The 23,493-nt window shown below is 33.5% G+C and overlaps 1 protein-coding gene across 5 annotated transcripts in view; it reads right to left on the reverse strand.

Moving 5' to 3' along the window:
• The window catches only part of LOC116842028, a 633,651-nt gene that overhangs the window by 539,299 nt on the left and 70,859 nt on the right, over positions 1-23,493 (reverse strand). The gene's annotated exons all lie outside the window — the stretch shown is intronic.

A 23,493-nucleotide genomic window follows, 5' to 3' on the forward strand; every position in this document is an offset into this window, starting at 1 on the left:
TGATGAGGCCCTATTCTGGCACGCCTATGTAGGCCCTATCTAGACACGTCTAAGTAGAAAAAAAACATTCTTTTATGTATGATATGTACTACTTTTTTTCTAATAACTATTCGTAAAGGTCGCAACGCCTGCTGATTTTATTTGAAAACTTTAGATTACATGATTCCAATGCTACATCACATTTAAAAATTCTCACCGACACTGGTGGGACTCGAACTTGGACCCTCGCCTAAGGCATCTCTAAGATTATGAATCTGTTGCTTTAGACACTATGCCACTTCTTCAATCGATATAAGCGTCTTACATTTTATTCATATATGTTGTGATTAACACAGTAATATAATTTTTTTATAATATAACTTAATAAAATTTTAATAAAAATTATATTTTTCGTACTTTTATTATTAATTTAACTCTTAGCTAATAAGGTGAGGTCTACAAAATCCCGCACTTCCATTTCATTATTTTTAAATTTTTATAGTAAAATTTTTTTATTATTGATTGTTATTAAATAAATAAAGACATGAAAGACTATAAATACTTTGAATAATGATAAAGGAGTACAATTAAAAGAAGATCTATCTTACCATATAAGATTTCATTAAATTAATTAAATTTATATATAAATATATAAATCAACGTTTATTATAAGCGATTTCTGAAATATTTTAGTGAAAAAGATTTTGATAAAATGTTGCACAAATATTTCTAAATTATTTAAATGTTATATTTCAATATAATTTCCAAGTTATCTTTCGGAAAGCTTGCTGTGTGGAACCCTATGACACGCCTTATTTGGAAGATTGTATTTTTGAGAACCAAAATCATAGGTATTTCGGTTTTATTTCAAACTTATGTAAATTTTACTTCAATCTAAGACTGTAAACTAAAATTTTGTAAGACTTTAAACTATTTCAAAAATTGAATAAACAAGAACTGACTGAATTATATAAGTACATATCTTTGAATTATATAAGTATATTGTGTTGATGTCTACAGACATCCATATCTGTGCTTATTTTGGGCCTATTTACAAATTTTCCTTTAGAAATCCTTTTGCTTGACCATATGTAGGCCTAATGATGGTAGAACTTATTAAGGGCATCCCCAACAGCGGCTATTCAGAGTCTGTTAGGTAATTCTACTCAAAATTTATCATTATAGGTCCTTTCTAGGTGCAACAGTGGTAGGCCTAGTTAGGAGCATCCCCAATAGTGCCTACTCAGGGTCTGTTAAGGAAATTCTACTCAGAATTTGTCTTTGTACACTCTTTCTAGGCCCAACGATGCCAAGACTATGTTAGGGCATGCCTATCTAGGCCCTTTACGGACTTGGGGCATGCCCCGATAAAATCCTACCCGGGAGACTCCCTTTTCTGAACGTCCTAATCACAAAAGGAACAGATGGCTCTCTGGGTCACTAAGTCTACAGGAAATTTATACACACCAACCGATATCTCCATGCCGAATCACACCACCATACGACACAGAAACAATCAGTTCTCCATTCATTAATACACAAAGCATCTACCATGCTGCGACAAGGACAGCATCCAAAGCGAACTTAAGGATCTAAGGAATATTCTTCAAAATAATGGTTACACGGCAACCTAGATAAACAGAACAATCAGGAAAAATCAAATCAGAAGATACCAAAACACACAAACTGAACAGCTCCAAGGACAGACAAAAGAACAAAACTCCACCATCATCTTTCCCCCATATATACAGGGAATTACAGATAACATTGGCAGAATTCTGAGAAAAAACTATTTACAAATCACCAACAAAAATAGGACAGTAACCCAAAAATACTTCCACTAGACACTCTAGGAATATATGAGATCTAGATAATAGAGTTCCCTGCTCCTGCGACAAAGTCTACATAGGAGAAACCGGGAGAATGCTGAGCATATGCATAAAAGAACATCAAAACGCAGGAATATCATCAAGCTAAGGAATATAACGCAATCAGCGCTGGTGAAGCACAATTTGGAAAATGGACACAAAATCCTGTTCAACGAAACAACAGTATTAGCCAAAACCAACAATTACTTCCCTAGAAAATACAGGGAATCTTTAGAAATTCAAAAGCACCCTAATAATCTCAACAGAGACAACGGACAAAAAATCAGTCTGGCAATCCGTCCTCCCGGTTTCCAGAATCTGACAGACCAACAAATTTTCCCCCACCCTTCCTCCGACAACCACTTCACACCTCCTTGCTTCCTCTCCCCTTCTCTACGTCAACCACTATATAAAGGTAGACCTCTCATGAGCAATTTCGACATCGGGTCGTTCCACCCTGATGAAGCGGATTGAAAGGTTCGCGAAACGTCAAAACCGAAAGAATCCACACGACTCAAACCCGAAAAGCAAATCTAAAAAACTAATATACTCTTTTAAAATAGAGCGTTCCAAAGTACATAAGAAATCAATTTCTAGTAAAAGATTAGTTGGGAGTCTATGGGTAAAAAATGAGATTATAAATAATTTATTATATTATTTTATATAACTTACACACACGTTCTCACAATCTTTGATGATTAACAAAACTTTAATTGTAGAAATTACAAAAATTACGGAAAAAATATGAGTAAATTTACTGTAAAAATTAGAAAATACAAAAGTTGATTACGTGTAAATAATTATAATACGAAACTACAGTTCCAAAGAGATTATCTTGTAACATCAATTGCCGCCAAATGTTATCATTATTCGTTTATAATGAAATGTTTTAACGTTGCCGCCAAATATTATCATTATTCGTTTATGAAATGTTTTAACGTATAACTATACTTAAGATAAAAAACAACAAGTTCTTCTACATTTTAACTTTAAAATATAAAATAATATATGTCCTACCTTAAAATATAAAGTAATATATGTGAAACAAAAGAATGGTGAAATACTGCAGAATATCGAATTATACTTCGGTTATAAAATCCTATAGTAATTTTTACTCTAAAATTCTTTTCGTGCAAAAAATAATCGTTGTGCATGCAAGCTTAATTAATAATGTAACAGTAAAAAAGCTTAAAAAAGTATTACATAACAATTTCTTTTTTACTTATATCGCGTATGTTATTTATTGTAAAACCTTTGTTTATATATATTTTATGAGATTTAACGTTACATTTCTCTTCCAATTGATCGCACGTACATATATTTGCGATTTCCACATTGAAAACAGAATCGTAAAAAAGACGTCCAGTCCCTATGGGACTGGTGTGGAATTTGCACATAAGAGCTCTGCTTTGTCACACGCCATCTAAATGCACCGCGAATACCCGATTACGAGGAGTAATTGTCGATTTTTCCAGCTACAGCGAGAGAAAAGCCGCGCTTTTTCGAGACTAAAGACCGACTGCGGAGCCAAGAAATAAAAGCGGAATAGATGTGAAGTGAGAGGAACGCGCTGGATGCTCCGGAAAATACATTTCCCACTTGCTCGCCGAATATTCGTGCGGGATATTGGCAGAAAGGAACGCTTTTCACGAAAACATACCGACGCGCGTATGAGTGGAAATACGAAAGTGCATCGCGATAGAAGTTTCACAAAGATTAAAGAATATATCCTTAAAGAAGATGCTTCCTTTTCTGAGTCACATTCGCTTCGTCCTTATATTACGAAAATATATTATAGCGAAAATAATGATATGCAAGAAAGTAAAGATATCTTGTTTTTAGCCTAAATGAATCCTTAGCCTACAACATGAGAACTCTCGAGAAATCCCAAGAATAATTTTTGTTAAACAATATCTTCTGAGAAAAAATATTTATCAAAAAGATTACAAGTAAATATTTTATGTAAATATTATCTAATGTTTTTTTATATTTTTGTTATCTAATAAAGACGGGTCGGTCGAAGACTCGACGCAGTAATTAACGTTGATAAAAATAACATCGTAATCTAAGGACTAAAGAAACACGATTGAACTGAGATTTGATCGCAACTGGTAATTTAACGCGGATGTGTGTTGCAATGCAATTTAATCGCAGAGAATGGCACACAGGAACACGTATTCCGATTTGTAAAGATGAAGATTCTTTTTTCTTTAGGAAGGCAACACCACACGTTTGTACGAGACAATAGGGCGATGCATTTATAGGAATGTTAGCAGAATCTTAACGCGCGGTTCAGCCTCCTCACGTGAGTCCGCGAAGCATGTGCCACACGTTCTCTGCAGATGAAAGAAAATGACCTGCCATGTGAACTCCAATCCTTTCGCAGGAGCGACGCAGCGGAATTGGCAATTATTTATCCTTCCGGTGTGGGACTGCTGCAAAGACACGGTGGCCGACTAATTGCCAATTTCGCAGTAGCAGTAGTAGGAATAGGATTTACGCGGCAAACGAAGGTCGCCTGTGAATCCAGTGGCCAAGCCCGCTTAACCACCTGTGCGTGTACAAACGCGCGGGGTAGTGATCGGAATGCACTTGCGAGTTGCCTGTATCGATAACGTCAACTTGTCAGCCGGCACACCAGCCCATTATCAGGTGCGCGATCAGCGAGCGCGACGAATATGTCACCACCGTCCTTCAACAATCTCGATCGTGACAAAATTATTAGAGACAACAATCGATTCGACGGTCGGTGCGCATCGCTCGTGCTTCAGAGAGTGAAGCTTCTAAATTATTTTGTTACCTCGCTACTCCACTTCGGTCCAGGTTACCCAACTCGATACGTTTGCTATGCATACAAGCGGTAGACCGCCGGTTGCTTCATAATTTCGCAGCGGCCGCAATCGTTCGCTGAGCACACACACTTTTCGTATCTCCACTTTGCCAGGATATATACCCACCCCTCGCCCCTCTCTCCCTCGCTCTTTCTCTCTCTATCTCTCCGCTACCTCTCACTCTCACTCTTTCTCCCTCGTTACCCGTGCGAGATCTTACATGCACGTACGTGATTCGCGTCTACCTTGAGGGTCTCTGCGTTTTCCCCGCGGGGCCCCGAAATCACGGCTTCTACTATCGCGTTTCTAACTTGGGTGCGCTTAAAACGCGTACGTGCCCTTAGCTCTTTCCATCGTCGACATTACGAGCCTCCGGACTCGTATCTCACCGCGCGCGCGCTGGATCACGTTCGGAAACTCGAGTTCCTCCGCGAGGTACACTTTTCCTCTGACAAAAATAAACGTGCGAGCGAGCGCGCGCGCGCGTGCTGTCACATTAGGATACGCGTTTAAACGACGTTCCACGCCCCGTCGGGTGTCGCATAACACGTAGGTAGCATTTTTTACTCGTGACTTGAAGCCGCGCGCGCGTTAGCCGTCGTTCGCGAATGCCATTTGCAAAAGAGACGCGCGAAACGAATGAAAGGAGGATACTCCGGACTGAAAAATATTCCGGGCCATAATTCAAGAAGTTACGTGGCGCGTATCGATACTTGGCCAAAATTCGATCGTAATTCCGGAGCGGAGCAACGCTAGCCGCGCGAAGGAAATCGTGCAAACTTGGATAACATCGGAACTTTGACACCCCGCCGTCCTCCGCCACGAAGTAGGAAATTGCAAGCTGGTCGAGTCATCTCGTAAACGGATGCGATACGAACAGTACATACTTGTGTGTGTGTGTGTGTGTGTGTGTCTGTGTGTGTGTGTACATATATGGCTGCCGAATCTAAAAGTTGAGTGATAAATCCGACAAATTATCGGCTGTGAGATCTGCACCGCCACACAACCGTCTGTTTGCGATCGAAATTCCTCGACTTAAAATTTATCATCATCAGATTAATCCCAATCGATAGTTATCTAATTGGTATAGGGTTATTGAGTCTTAATTATTAATAATTCTTATTAGTAACTTTTATATGACACATTAGAGTCATTTTCGATTGCACCCGATTTTTGTTTTTAAAATTACCCGCAACCTCATTCCCTAGTGGAATGAAAACTTTGGATTCACACGCTAAAAAAGTTGGTGAGAATACGAGGTTTAAACACAGTTGAACCATTTCAACTGACTGTCGTATAAGAAAAAGGCCAAGTTACTATGAGGTCGTTTCTGACTTTTATATGTCAGATTGAGAGAGAGAGAGAGAGAGAGAGAGAGAGAGAGAGAGAGAGAGAGAGAGAGAGATATTAAAGTGTAAAATAAAAATGTGAAATGAAAATAATTTTTCGTTATATTTCGGTTCTTTACATTAAATATAATATATAAGAAAAGTTTTATGTACGTAGCTTATTCATTTGTCTATATTACATAATCAAAATTTCTGTCAAACTCTAATCATGAATAAAAAAGATTTATGTATTGTTTATTTTTATAGTAATCTTAATAAAATCTGCGTTATAATGAATCAATACCACAAAAACTTGGAACTATTTTAATGATTTTATTCGTCTTTTGACTGAAAAATATATTTTCATGTACTCAAATAATTATACTTTTTGACGAATTTAAATGTGGAATATTTTTTCTCTGAAAGTATCGAGAAGTACAAGAGAATCTAGTATTAATTCTTTAAATTCATTGTCAGAAAAGTTATAAATTGTTATGTAAACTCATACTTTCATCGTGTTCCTCTTTATATGTGCAATAAAATGAAATACTTAATTTAAAGAAATTGATGGAATTTAACGAGGTATGAAGAAATAATCGCGAATATTTGCGATCATTCCATTACATAATTCTATTTTCTACAGGTGTATTTATAATTTTTTACAGAGATATTTATTATCACTTTTTTATAAAACTTAGATAATATGACAACGACTATAGTATACCAAATTAACGTGCCTAAAATATGTGTGCTATGTGAGGGTTGATAAGGTTCTGACCACACTGTATAGAATAACTTATCGAGACCCGATAACAACATTTTATACACGAGAGATAATTGAATAAGATCAACGTAATGTAATCAGAACCATAGAGTCAGTTTCTAAAGGAGTTGCCGCATAAATGTGAAATTTTGCTTATTCAAAAATAATCCTCGTGGAATTTCAATTCGAGAAACCGCAAACGCTACGTAACGCATACGCTTGTGTAACGCGTACGCTGACGCATATGGACGAAATAGTATACTCTTTGTTCCGAAAATAATTTCCAGAGGTAATTCAATACATCGCTATAGTCATGGATCTCTCTCTAATCTTAATCGATAAGCGGTCAACTTGTCGTACGTAAGAGCGGCTATGTAATTTCAACCCCGACGGTTCGCTGCTCGCTCCGCTGAAATTTCATACGCATCGCTAATTAGGAAGCAGTCATGAAGGGTGAATCGTCGGCCATAAATTACACGTTAAAATTACGTACGCCATTACCGATGTTCATCGTGATGCAAATGCATTTTGTTGTCATTCAATACGTCAAACCAACAAAATTCGGTATAAACGAAATGCAGAAACTTTACATGTATGATCGCGACAGCCAACAATCACGATACCATCCCGATTATAAACTGCATTTCGTTTAACTTTGCTTTATCGCGGGTATCGATGCCGTTATTAACGGCAGCTGTGTTGAATTTAATATACGGCAATTTACAACCTCGGAATCTTTGCGCAAATTGGTATCCTCGACTTGGTAATTATTTATGACTCCGTCAACTCGATATTATCGCTCGTGAAACTGGGTTAGACGACATTAAGGCCAGCGTATCGTTGAATTCCGATCGTCGCGCAAGACCCCCCTGCCCTCTCAATTTCGCGTGGATAGCCCACGAATTGCTTCGCCGAACGGGGGACAACTATGTCGATCCACGTGCATCAGTATGCATGTATGCCACACGACTGCGATTACGGTACGACTCAGCGGGGAGGAGGGAAGGACGTGGAGGGTTGGAAATTGAAGAGGTGGGTGGGTTGGAGGGGAATATTTGAACGTCAATGAGTTTACCATACCACGTCACAAACGTTTGGCCAGTTTACAAATCCGATAATGCCAAACGTCACCGATGACGCTGCTGTTTATGGATTATTGTGGTAATATGCATTCGAGCAGGCACGAGCCGACGCGCAAGATGGACGTGCGTTTGTTGCGTAATTTCGGCTGTGGTTGTACACGGATGCGGCGACGGGATGAATTCAGCTTTACCGCACGACAAGTTTTCCCGCTGTACTCGCGCACGGTCTGGGAAAAGGGGGAGGAAGAGGGAAGGGGAGAGAGAGAGAGAGAGAGAGAGAGAGAGACTAAACCACCCTTGTCACGATCCTCGCTAATACTATCGATTTCACTTCCCTTTCGCCGCCTCGCTCGTCCGTGGCGACGCGGCAAAAAAATTCCAGGACGCGTTATTGGTAATCGTTCTGCACTCCTTAATCTGATTTTCTTCCGCGCACGCGCCAGCCGATAGTTGGAAATTCATACCAGAGTCTCGGAGAATCCCAAGCGGGCGACAGCCAGCTCTCGCGTTTCATTCGATCAGACAACAGAGAATGTTCTCCGTACGTATGTACATACGTACATCCCAATCGATGCAAACAAAACAATTCTCCCGCATACGTATTTCTGCACGGTCGCGTGAACAAATGTACCTGCGTCGGGATATTCGGATTCAAGCGTTGTACAAAATCATGTATGATCGGCGAGACAATCGGATAACGCTACCCCAAGACGATAAAACGACACAAACGGCTAATAATTGTTAATAATTTTTTGTTTAATTAATTAGTGTTTCAGATGATGCAACGTAATGGCGCGAATTTAAGGGAAACGTCAGACGGGCGCAAATTAAATATAAATATAATGGATCTCGTCGAGACATAATGGTGGGTCTCCGAAATCAAATGTGCAAAAAAATTCGGCACGTACAATTCCCGCTCTCTGAATTCACGGAGTAAAAGCGATTTCAAGCGAGATTATGCAAAACCGATTTAGTAAAGACTATAATAGTGCAGGACCGTACGATGCGAGTTGATAATGTGAGGGACGAGCTAGGAAGTGCATTGTCTTGTTCTCAGGCTGGACGGGTTTCTGCAGTTCAGTTTTTCAGCCGTCTTTCTTCCTGAGAAATTCGACGCGAGGAGTGCGGCGGCCCCTATTAGATATAAGAGCTATTTCTAAAGCACCGTGTCACGCGTAGTTTGAATAATTAAATGAGTACCGCTGTGCGTCGAGGGAGAGTCAAGCAAATCGTTTGCTCCCGTTGTTAAAATAACGTTTATTCACGGAAAGAGATGCAAGCGTATTCGGGAGCGAGGTGGCATGTATTGAAATGCTAAATTTACGATTCGCTGAAAGCTGCATTTTTAGACAGTATTCTCATAAATATCCATGAATATCTTTAGACATCCTTAGAACCTCGCCGTGCTGTATCGCATAAACACACCTTTTCATTTATCTTCCATATTCTTACCTATTTCCATTTTAATGATATCGATTTCGAGAACACTCGCCAGATTTTTCATCGACGATATTCTCGGTGACCGTGCACGATGTGACATGCGAGAATTTTGTTATTTATTATAAATGTGGCCGATCAAACGATCTAAAATACTTCATGAAGACGACATCCGAGAAGGAAATAACTATCCAGTAAAGTATCATCCATATTACAATGTCAGCTCAATCATATAGTACACTGAGAAAAAATTTACTAAATTTTCAAAAACGTTTGTTTGAATAGTACTGTGAAGATATTTGTTTTAAATTAAGTAATTATTTTCTAAAATTAAAGAAAAAATTTACATTTACAACTTCTTTATTTAATTTTAGAAAATAATTACTTAATTTAAACAAATATCTTCACACTACTATTCAAACAAACGTTTTTTGAAATTTAGTAAATTTTTTCTCAGTGTATATTATGTAACTGTTACTTTGTTATGTAACAAAGTAACAGTTATATAATATACCATATGATTAAGCTGACATTGTAACGATGATACTTTGTGTTTACTGGGTACTGACGAGATACTGACTCAGTGTACACGGAGAAAAATAATGTTGCTCTTTTAGCAAAATCGTCGTTGCTACTACATATTCGTAGTGACATAAAAAAAATTTAGTTGACGTAACTAATTTTACAAATTATTCATTATCAGAACAGAAATAGTTTCGTTGCCAGGATAGAAAAAACTTGTATTTGTCCTAAGAATCACGTTAATAATTTGTACACAAAATAATTTGTAGACTCAGCAAATTATATCCAACAAATAATAATTAGTACTCTTAGCAAGTCTTTTTATTGTTCATATAATAACGAAAAGACTTTGCTAGACCAGCAAAAAATTTGTTGGGCCAGAAAATTATTTTTCTCCGTGTGTGTATCGATTTTTAATATAATATATTAACATGGTATATACCAGATGTCGGTGTTGATGTGATGGAATACGGAATAACAATGAGTCAAGATTCGAAAGACAATACTGTAACAGTACCAAAAATCAATATCAATTCATAATATTATAATAATGCCCCAAAACAGTATCCAATATTGTAACAGTCAGTCGCGAAAATCAGTAACAATTTTCTATACTGTACTCTTTTAAAATAAATCAGTCAAACATCACTGAAAACAATGAATATACACTGATTTGCAGTTATAAGTATAGCATTGAAAGTGTTCAATGCTATACTCGTAATATTGATATCAATGACTATTCACTGATTTATTTTAAAAGAGTAACAGTGCTGAAAATCAATTTCCTATATCACAAATACAACTATATCGTAATATCGTAACAATATCAATATCACCACGAGTCAGAAGTGCATATTAATATTCTTTATATATGTAATAAAAGTATTGATTACCAGTAATAATTATTAATACTATAACAATTGTCAATATCACCAACATAGTATGACGATCTGTCAATAATTATCGTGTTTGCAAAATAGTAGGATTTTTCATTCCATGTGTTCTACCTGGATACAACGTTATGCTATGCTTAAGTCCAGACACTTTGTATATTTTTGCTTTATATACTGAAAAAAAGATCTGATGAGTCAAATCTCTGGGTTGAGCAAATTTAATTGCATCAATAGTAATCGAGTCGAATTAAATAAAAATTAAGTCTGTTCAATAATCTGATATAAGAATTTCAATTAAAAAATCTAGTCAAGTGTAGAAAGCTAATAGAAATGTAGTTACATGGACGCTATAAGTATTCTTCGGCTAACGAAAAAGATTGATTTAACTGCATAATATACATAATTCCATTTTCTGGATGGAAAATAAAGTAAATTGGACACTAAGTACGTTAAACTAACGTATTTGATAATTGAATATTTACAAGATTTGTCCAAGTAAAGGAAATTATTATAACAAGTTCTTCAAGATGGTCGAATAAGTTACAATATGCAGAATACAGATATACAACTTAACAGTCATCAATAGATTGCACTGGCTATCTTTCTTGCTCGCAGATAAATTCTTGTCGTAAAGAAATAAAAACGGGCTAGCTTGAAACTACTTGAAGTTTTATATAATATGTATATACTGCCTGGAACTTGACTATACAGATCCTTTTTTGAAATTTTCTGGCACCTTCAGTTGTCAACTAACTATGTTCTTCTATTGTTAAGTTGAAAATGTTTGTTTCGTTTGGGCAATAAACGGAATAGAAATTATTTAAATTAACATTCTATCACCTACAGGAAAAATTTAATAAAATATTACATTATCTTTTTAATAATGTGTGTAGCTCATTCAACTCGGGAGGAAAGTTGAGTTAAACTTCTTACTCGTTACTACACTTGACAATTCATTTATTACTCTTACTTTTCGGGATAGTCAAATCAACATCATATTTAATCAGTTTGCTGAATACTTAGCTCGTTTGATACAAATAACTAATTTTATTACTATAAAGAGTCACTAATATCTTTTACATTCATAATTTTTAGTTGGCATTAGTTGTCTGGTTGTTTGCGAAATCTTTCTTTTTGAGACTTCCGCACTGATTCACTGTCTCCGAGAACTGACTCCTATGAAAGAATTTATATTCTTTTCTTCCTTACCTACAAACTTATTTGTGAGAATGTTTACTAAAGAAGTTCCCTTGCATTATAAAATACACTACTTTGCATGAAAATTATTTTTGAAGGAACATTTAATTAACTATTAATATAAATTAAAATAACTAATAATATAATTATTATAAACTTTTGTGACTATTAGTATAAATTTATTAATCGTATCGATATATGTGTGTGTGTCAAGAATTTCCAAAAACATTTAAATTTCTACAAACTAAAGATAAAAAAATGTTGTCAAGTTTAAATTAAGTGCTGATAAATTTTTTCTAATTCACATTTCAGAATTTGGTAGTTGCTGCTAATGCTTGTTATGAGCAAGTAAGAATTTTTTGCAGAAGAAAAATATAAAAATATATTTTATATAATATAAAGAAATTTAAAGAATTTCTTAACAATTTGTTATTGAATTTGCAATAACATGGTTTTAATCCAATTTCTGCTATAAGATAGGAGTTATCGAAATTATTTTTCCAACATCTCTACACGTATAAAATATTACAATAAAATTTACTTTAATATTATATTTCTTCTTACAATGTTTTTTGAGAAATTGAAGTATACTGAAATTGTAAACTAAATTACTATAGAAATAGAAAAATTTGACAATTTACTGAATATACGATATGAAAAGACATTTAAATAATTTAGTCACTTTTAATAGGCTATTTTTTATGTATTGTCAAAACTTTAAACACTGAAAACTGTTTCTGGAATCTTCTAGAAATAGAAAATAACAATTATTTGTCCATACCATGTTTGGGAAAAGTTAAACGGTATTTATTATCAATCGTTGAAATAGAATCATATGAAATGCTTTTTTAAGCTTTGTACTCTTGATATGTCTTTAAAAGAAAATTAATTGCACATTGAGAGATGAGCAGTAAATGTAGAGAAGTTTATTTGTTTTAATTGTTGTTTACACCATATTTGTGTTGCATATGCAGAAGAATTTGAAAGGAAAAAAGCCTACTATTTACATTTTCTTACCTAACAAATTCTTTATCCAAAATGCTTTGAGAGGTAAAAGAAAAAAGAAAGAAAAATCAAGGAGAGATCGTAAAGGGGGTCAAGCATACATGCATACCTGTCATTCTCGCTAGGTTTTGCAACGCCGAAATTCTATTTTATCGATCTTCCTAGAGGGCATATTTTACATAGAATATATTAATGCATTGGACATACGTACTCGTTATTTTAAATTCATATCAAAGTTATAAAACTTAAAAGAAACACTTCATATTTCTAATCAATAATAAATCCTGATTAGCACAACTTTCCTCAGACTTGATGAATAAATACTTATTATTTCGTATTTCTAGAAGATTCTGATTCCATAGAAACAGTTTCCAATAAATTAAATTAAAATCTAGTCAGTAAGCCAAAAGTCAAAAATGGCCTTATTTTAACATCCTTTTTTGATAATCTATCTAATACATATAAAAAACATTAAAGTAATTACGATAATTTTGTGATAAAAAGTCAAACGAGCACAACATTTTTAAACAAATATATAGTAACTTCGTCATAATTTTGTATGGTTTATGATTACAAAAATTTTACTGTGATTTTTACTGTAACGTCTTCTCCGTGTACATGTTAAATAAACGCAAAATAAAATATAAGCTTAATTAGAATTAAAACCTGAAATCTCAAATAATGGTTTGTAAACTGCCCTTACACACATACACACATACAATTAAATAAAGTAAAATAACTCTCTTAGACATACGAGGTAAGTCATAAAATAATACATCACAATGTCATCGATTTCTCCCGTTATTCTTTCAGTATATTCTACTTTAAAAATAATTAAAAGTTACGAGAAACTCTCTCTTTTCTCTTTTCTCTTCAAAAGAGACAGTAATAGCAACAACAAGAAAACCTTAAAAAAGTTAAAATAATTTTATTGGACATTCCAATATTAAAGGAAATGTTTAGATTAATTCTTCAAATACACTAAAACAGTAATATTAAGAAAACAATATTGAAGCAAAAATGCTTTTACTTGCTCATAATCAGCATCAGTAGAGAACATCATAAATTTTTAAATGAGAATTAGGAAAGAACTGTTAGCACTTAATTTAGACTTGACTTGACTTTTCTCAACTCTCTTAGCTCGCAAAAATGTTATAGCTATTTTTAGAAATTTCACACACACTGGACATTTATGTTTGGTTTTCAAAATAAATTGCTAAATCAAATAATATTTTATTAATAAAACATAAAATAGAAACATTGTAATTAAGGGGACTAGGTAGGTTTCAACGGCCGAAAATTCGGTAATATCCGATGGTTGAGAACAAATGAATCAACATACATAAAGTTGGTTTTTTGCAAGTTATCTAATACATTTTTAGTAATAAAATAAGTATTAAATATTATAAAAAAATATTAATAATTGAATGAGATATTGTTAATTAAAAATCCTCAATTTTGCGTGATTCCGGGAGAATGAGTTGGAATTTTTTAATTCTGAAAGCGTCATTTTGTAGCTGGGGTCTCCTTTTATAGACTAAAACTAAATTAAAAAAAAAAAAAAAACGTCAAAGTTAGAGCAATTATAAAAAAACAAAAAAATCGAAAAATTCAAGATATTTGTTATTAAAACGAATTAAAAAATTAAGTTTTATATGCAAAAATAGATTCAGTTTATGTAATACGTCTTTATCTTTAATTAAAAAAAAAACAACTTGATATCTTTAGCTGTTCATGAATTATCGTGGCAAAACTAGCATAAAATGCTATTTTGAGAAAAATACGATTAAAGATGGAGAACAGGATTACAGCTAAACAACATTTCTTACACCCAAAAAAAATTTTTTAATACAAGTGGAATTCTCTAAATCTTAGAGTATTTTATTCTTACATATGGCCTCAAGAGGATTGCTTTGAAATCAAGAGAAAAATAATTTTAAATAATTCTTAAAGATAGAAGAATTTCATATTGAATGTACAGTGCAAATCTATATTTGTTCTTAATCTAAATTTCCTCTTATATATTACTTCAACTCAAAAATATTTCTTCGAATTTAATAAATTTTATCGTATTCACACGAAAGAAAGATCAGAAAACTTTGACCGGAGTGCTTGTGTATATCTGTAGATGTCCACTTTTAATGATATATGACATGAAAAACATCAGACTCGGCTGGGATCGAACCCAGATTCTTTCCGCTTGTCAGGTAACCGCTCTTCCCACTGAGCTATTAAGACTTCATGTTTGTGACATATATATACTCAGTGAAAAATGATTCGTTGATTAACGTCAAAATGATATGAAACTGTCGGTTTGACGATTTCAACATCGATTTAATTGAAACGTCAACAGTGAATTGACGGTGGACATTTTAAGCGTGGCGCTTAGTTTCAACCAATCATACACGACAGTACGCAGCGAAACAACTGTTTTTCGCGTCTCTCGTACTGCACGTAAGACGGCATTGTGCTTCAAATTAACATATTCTTCTTGATATAGAGGAACACAATTAGAATAATATCTCATAAATGCATGATGAGTTCCCTTCAATGAAAGATGAATATGCTTTCTGTAGATGCTTTCTAAAAGATATTTCTTTTAGAACATGAGGTTAGAGAAAAATTTACTTTGTACGTAGAATATTTTTTTTGAGTGTATATACTTCAAAGTAATGATAGGAAATCGGATACTGGCTATATTCATTTTATCAAATAAAAAAAAAAAATAGCAATTTCTCTCCTTCTCTGAAGAACAGATAAACAAATTCTATCCGTCTTGGATAGCGGCAGCACAAAAGCGCGCCGCTGTCTAATAGCAGACGCTCTCTCTCTCCCCCCCCTCTCTCTCTCTCTCTCTCTCTCTCTCTCCGCCAGCCTCACATATTTTTGGCTCTCTTAAACTAAAGTCTGCGAATATCAAAGTCCGTTTTACGTCAAAATGTTCTTAAAAGATTGTACTAATTGTGTATTAATTATATATGTACTAATTATGTATTAATAAGTACCGATTATTATTGTACCGATTATGTATAAAATCAAAAATCGATTTTTCGACATTTCACACCTACCTGGTCCCCTTAGATCATGAAATTAAATAAAAATTCAGCACTGGGCTACTACCGAAAATATGAAACTCTTTTTCCAATACCGGATTGGAACCCCGTCAGCCTCTTGTATTTCCCAAATATGCATGATTCTCATATAGGCACTAACATTGACAATTTTTTTACGTAAATACGAATAATTCATTCATTACTCATTCATTACGGTATCGAGTTATCTTATCTTCTAGAGTGACAATCATCGTGTTATCGCATGCAATATTTAATACCGAGAAGACTATTATGTAACGTTATATTACGTAAGTTAGCTGCGTTTTTTTTTTAATAAAAGAACGTGTATGAAAAGTGTGTTCAATTTATCGTTGGTTCGACGAATCGCTGGAAAACGCGATAAGCGATAAAGATTCTTTATCACGTCGTCGTTGTGTATCTTGGAACATTCTTTTCCGCGTATCTATCGACCCGTAAAACGACTTTTCCAAGTACAAAATTATCTTATCACCCACGAGTATGTGCTTCCCTCCTAAAAGCATATCATATTCAATATCTCCAATATATTTCCATATGTGGATATCACGCGACACACGTCAAAGAACAAATATACATACAAGAAACGAGACTATATGTAATCAATGCCGGTGGTGACTTATCGGACAGTGGATTTTACCGAACATTTATCAGAAAGATTGCTTATCTTCCACAGACGCGTCTCTTTTTCCGAGTTTGTTTATCGACTCCATCTTCCCGTCTGTCAGTGAGAAGCATCTGAAGTCGCTCGAATCAACATTCGAATTTGTAATAAACTTCCAACGTAAAAGGGCTCGTACCCGAAGCTTGAATCTTCCGCCGTGATCTCTTATTTTTATGTAAAATACATGTAAAGTTGGTTGCCACCGTCTTACGTCCCGAGTACTTTCTTTCCGGTTGCGTAGCGCGGGACGATGCATTCTATACTTTCGTTTAGATCGTGTGGAGAGGGAAGGGGGTTAACAACTGCTTGATATCACCCCTCGAAGTTGCATCAAGATCTCGAAGAAACTAGTTTCGCGAAAGTTTCACCGAGTGAGAGAGAATTGGAGGTGTGGAAGTGTGTGAAGTACATTTCAAAGTGCCACGTACATACACGTACATCGAAACGTATGAAATCGTAGTGGCGCGGAGATCGTAAATCTGTAGTAATCACGGTAACGGCGGTTGATTGGAGTCGAACTTAATTAATATTAAAGAATCGCATTTCAGAAATGAGATTTCGATTAGCGTAATGCCCACCGAATGCTTGAATTTCGTGCGATAAATTTAAACGAGTAAAAGTGAACGAGCGGCTCATTGAATTAATAATCCGATTCATCCTTCTTAATCCTGATTATCCGTTAATATATATTTCGGCGCAGAGAAAATGTAATTATTGAAGATAACGAATGCCTCATATATACGTATCAAACTGAATCGACGTTTCTTGCTATTTATGAAAGAATCGTCTTTAATCCTAATCTGACATGCATTGGGGTAATTTCTTTAATTTTGAATTAGTAGCAAGCTAATAAGTACTTTTGTTTCTCGCGCTAAAAGAATGTATAATTGTAGGCAGTGTTAGATTTAAACATACACAGAAAGAGAAAAAAGAGTGGTAGGGGGAGGGGGGAGAGAGAGAGAAAGAGACTGAAGAGAAAAGAAAGAGGGAGAAAGGGAGGACGAGAGGATTAAACCAGCTCAATTATCTGTCACAAAAAAGGCAAAATTGTTTTAGAATCGTTTCTGATCCACATTAAGACGTCAAAATGTAAAATAAAAAAATTATTTCTTGTTACATTTTGGAGGATCTTTTACATGAAAATATAATATATAATCTTTTACATAAAAATATGATACATAAAAAAAATGTTATGTAAATAACGTATTTATTTCCGACTATATTATACGTGATCAAAGTACCTGTACTGTCAAACTCTATTCACAACCTATTTCACAACCTATTTCACAAACAATTAAAAAAAATACAGATATAGTTAATTTTTGTAATAATTTTAACATTTTAATTTAAAAATGTGTAATCTTAAAATCATTAATTAAACTATTAATGATTCACTTCTTGATTGAAAAAATGATGTACTTTTTTACATACCCAAATAATTATATTTTGACAAATTAGAACGTGTAATATCTTTTTTCTTAAAGGTTCAATTTTTAACAAGAGAATCCTAACTGATTATTTTTTTATAAATTTGTTTTAAGGAAAAAGTTATAAATTTTAAATAAACTCATGTTTTCATCGCGCTTCTCTTTATATTCGCAATAAAACGAAATGCTTCAGTAAAAATCTGTTAACAACAATTAGAAGAGAAAAGCGTTTAAAGGCGTTTAATAGTGCAATCAGAAATAATTACATTAAAAAAAAACCAAATCATATACGTTTCGACCTGCTTTAGGTCCTCTTCAGTAAATAACAAACAAAAGTAATCGCTGGTCAAAACATAATTAAGTCGAGAGTAATCGGAAAGACGCACACTCACAAATCAATCGCTCGCCGACCAAACTCGCATAAGGACGCAAATGATAAATTCTCTTCCCTTTGGATCATCAACGAAGTGCATCATTTGCCTATCATCGTTTTAAAGGACGATGTGGAGCAAGCAAATGCCGTTATGACAATGTTAAAGATGTTTGTAAAGCCGGTCGCATTAAGAGAAGACTTGGTTGTCGCATGAAACGTGTCTGAGTCAAAGCCCTTTTAATGTAATTTTTTTTAATTATTTCTGATTGCACTATTAAACCTGTGTCTAGGCTCTCAAATGCTTCTCTCTTCTAATCTTTCTTGATTTTATATCTGAGGGCCATCATAATTTATTACTGTTTAAAAATCTGTCATAATTTTTTTACATAATTATGTTCTACAAATTTAAAATAGTATATTTAGAAAGATATATTTATAATTTTTCACATTTATTAGCGCTTTTATGGAATTTAAGTAAATGATAAAAATAATTTCAGCCTGATTAAGTTAGCATATGAAATGTAATAAAATATATACCATATGTAGATTAAAGACGATTAGTCCATTTTTACACAATTTTACGGTAAAATTGTATATAGGAATTCTAATGAAGCCTCTGTCAACATCCTTATTGCGGACTACAGTATACAACTTGGTACCGTCCGAAGCAATCCGGTCTCGTGGCAAGCTAGCGACGCGCGTGACACGTCCGAGCTTTATAGCAGGTAGCCACCGAATGAAATATCGATCCGCTTTGTCGTAGCGTGCGTGTACTTTTGTACGAGAAATAGCGCGCATTATTTACAGATGATGCCTCCGCGGGATGGACAATAATCGCGTTTCGGTAAGCGGTCAGAGCTGCGTCGTTGCGGCGTTCGTTGGAAAATATCAAAGTAGAATTATCGGTTCCCGCGTTTAATTGAAAATACAAAATACAATGAGTGTGTACGGCTGTTCTCGCATTTAATCTCGATCGTTTGTGAATATTAGCATATTTGACTTGCTTTCTCGGATTCGTTCCCATCACATACAACACCCGATAACGTTATGTAATACGTTATTTCTCTCATCTCGAATCAAAATTTTGTCTCTACATTAATCCTACAAATACATCGGACAATATATTGGACATATTCTGCAAATATATTGGACATGAAGAATTCTCAGTGGAGAATCTCGCGAAATAACATTATGTAGACTACTATATTACTTTCATGCTATAAATGGTTACTACTATTTATTTGTTAAAATTTAAGGAAGAATTTATTCAAGAATTATTTAATATTCGATTATCTTAATATTCTAAATTTCTACTTACATTTTTAATTTTTATTCTTAATTTCAATAAACAATGTATTAATGATAATACATTGCTATTAATGCTAATAATGTACATAATTTATTCAATCGCGGATTAAATATATGCAAATATTAAATATATAAGCAAATTAAATTGTTGGTATAGATAAATAATCGTATATATTGATTGATATAACAAACTACACAAACTTAGTTGTAATAAATAACAAACTTTTTATTTTCATAATTTCTTTATTAATATTTTATATTTGCATTTTGATAAAATACGAATACTCGAGAACAGCAAAAAAAATAAAGCTGTAAAAATCAAAGATAACAGTTGTGTAAGCACTAATAAGGATTTAAATTTGGAGTCGATACAAAATTACAAGGCCAAACAGAAGTAAAATAAATATGTTGATATATTCAAAATGGAAAATTCTCATGTTAAAGGACATTATTAAAAGAATAAATCTCAGAATTTGCGTGACTTATTAATATTATATGTGATTTACTTATATGTGATTTACATGAGAGTATTGACTCGTACTGTTAAGTTATTTATTATTACGATCTATGATTGAAAGTATAATTAATATAATTAAAAGCATAATAATGAAATCTTAGTCCAGGCAATTTTTTACTAGAATTTTTTTTGTATATGGCAAAAGGTAGATTAGTAAAGTATATGAAGCTCCGTCGCATACTGTAGTGGTTTGCCGAATTGTAAGAGTTATACTGGCTAAAATGAAAAGTGCAAAAAGGAGTGAGAAAAAGAATGATGGAAGTATTAACACTTTCCCACTTCGTTTTGAAAGAGTTTGATATCTTTGTGTTACTTATTTATATGCTTCCGTATTCTCCCATATTTTGGTGCACTTCTCCCGTACTTTTTGCCACTCTTCCTTTTTCTTTCAAGATGGTAGTATTCGTGACCTCTTGTTTTATCTATAGAAGAAACATTTTTTATATTTTTCGTCATTTTCTGATAGTCCTTTCTGTCGCAATAGCTGTGCACTTTTTTAACTGTCAAGCCATTTTTCGAAAGGTTCTACATAAACACTCTTGGTCACTCTATGCGAATCTAAGTGTGATTGTAACATATATAAAATGTAATACATTTTTCATAGAAGAAGTGACGTAATGAACAATGAAATGAATATGACGTAAGAAAGATAGATGACTCCAAATCCAGAGGTTTTGGATTCAAACCTCACTAGTCGTAAGCGTGCAGTTCTCAGATACAAATATAACATCTACTCTCTCAAATTGAATCAGTGGAACATCACTGAAAGCAGAAAATATACACTAATTTGCAGTTATAAATACAGCATTGAAAATACTCAGTACTATATTTATAACTGATATCAGTGACTATTCATTGATTCACTTTAAGAGAGTAAGGCCGATTATTTCAATCTCTTGGTAAGCTACCTAACTAATTAAATAAATCATGTGTCTATCTCTGTCTAATTTGAAGAAAAACGAAGACAAATATATGATTTAACTGTCAGGAAGCTTACTAAGAGGTTGGAACAATTGGCACCTAATCGATTAAATGGCTACACATTTTTAGGCAAGATTATCATAGATTGACAATTTAAAGTAAGAACAACTTCAGTTGAGAAAAAAATAATAAATTTCTAATTTAAAGATAAATACGATTTCTTTTGTTGTGAATATAATTTTATTATTTATCATATTTATTATTTATCATAGTACAAATGTAGCAAATATTTTTTTACTGTAGAATCTAAATTTAACATTTTTACATCAAAAGCATGCTACTTGACATACTGTAAGCAACTCAGTTAACTGCATAAATCTTCCAATACACGATAATGATCTATAGAATGAATTGAGCTTTTTACAGAATTCCGGTCAGAATGTGTATCAAAATATATGAAATTGTGCATCATGTAACTTTATTAGAACGTTTTTTCACTGCACTGTACTTTAATATTTTACTCTTTTCAATGCTCTTCATATGTTTAATAACACTCTCTCTACACCGTAACTCTCCACAACTCTTTATGAACACCGCATATACCTCCAACACCCTCTGTTACTTTTCGTTGTATTTTCCTTCCATGCATCCTTTCATTTTCGCCAAAGTAATTACAGGTTTTTATTTATGGACCATTATTTATCATAAGTTTGAATTAATATTTCTTGTTGTATAAAATAAGTAATAACATAATTCAGAAAAAATGGTTTTGCAGTCATATAGAATCATATAACATTATTTAGATACAAGAAATTTATTAAAATGAATAAATAACTAGCAAACACTGCGATATCGCATATATGTTGTCTCTAATCGATATAAGTGATAGAATTATCACCTAATTATTGTCTAATTTAGCAAAAAAGTCTATAACGTCCATCTAGGTTAAAACCAGTCACACTTCTTATTAAAAATTGATAAACAGCTAAATTTTTAGCAGATATTGCTAAAATGTTGCTGCTGTAAATATTACGTACAATTTTCTATAAGATATAAAAACAGGATATATTTTAATTGACATTTAGAATTCTACTAGAGTTGTGGAGACTTACGGTGTAGAGAGAGTGTTATTAAACATACGAAGAACATTGAAAAGAATAAAATATATTAGAGTACAGTGTAGTGAAAAAACGTTATAATAAAGTTAGCGTTACATGATGAATTTCATTTAGAAGTTCAACCAGCAAAACATTTTTTTTAATGTAAGTTAACGAATAAATCAATAAAATGATTTTTTATTAAGCAAAAAGAGGCGAAATATGAATGTCAGCTTTAGGATAGATTCTAAATTTCAACTCAAAGTATCCACTTATTTCCGGAGAAACATCTATTGAAATCGGAAACATTCTATTTAATAAATGATTTATGCATCTGGCAATATATAATGTATCACTATTTGCATTCGTATTGGTGTTTCTCGATCAAGCACCTTGTTCTGGCTGTTCATTATTTTTGAATAGTCATTCGTTGGCACTAACATTCTCGTGTAAATACGATTCAATCGGAGAAAGTGTTAACTAATGCGTTGATGACAAGAACCCGATTAAATATTACAATCGATAAAATGTTTTAATCGCCCATTGGGAGTTGCAAATAATTCATCGATATATGTAGGGGGAGCGGGACACAGAGGACCAGGGAGGCACGGAGGACTACCGCTTATAAAACATAGATAAACAAACGCTATCTATTTGAAAATGAAGAAATTACAATAAGCAGACAACTGCTAATAGTGTAATGACAGTAGACCATGTAAACAAACTTCATAGAGAAAGTTGTAACGAAAAAACTGCAAAAGGATCACTTTTGAAGGCACGCTTGTTAAAATGTAATATTAATATGTTCGTATAAAGTAATGACATAATATTATTATTGTGAAATCAAATTTTATAATGTATCCACAACACATTAAAGAAGTTATGTGTATATTTACATTATTTTTACATTGTCATATAGACATAAATACATGTATTTTATTGTAAAATGTATGTTGGGGCACAGAGGTCTGGGATCGTTGGGGACACATATATTAATACATACATACATATATATACTACTGTGTCCAAAAAGTAAGGTGACATTGCATTTATTTCGAAAATTCTTTATTTATTCTTGCAAATCAATTTCGTCCCCTTCAAAGTAATCCCCCCCTGATATAATACACTTATTCCAACGGATTTTCCAATCTTCGAAACAGTTGTAATAATCGATTTCAGGAATGGCCTTTAG

This window comes from Odontomachus brunneus, unplaced genomic scaffold, assembly GCF_010583005.1.
Source record: "Odontomachus brunneus isolate Ranch 3 - 2012 unplaced genomic scaffold, Obru_v1 Obru_scaffold_002, whole genome shotgun sequence".
Lineage (NCBI taxonomy): Eukaryota > Metazoa > Arthropoda > Insecta > Hymenoptera > Formicidae > Odontomachus > Odontomachus brunneus.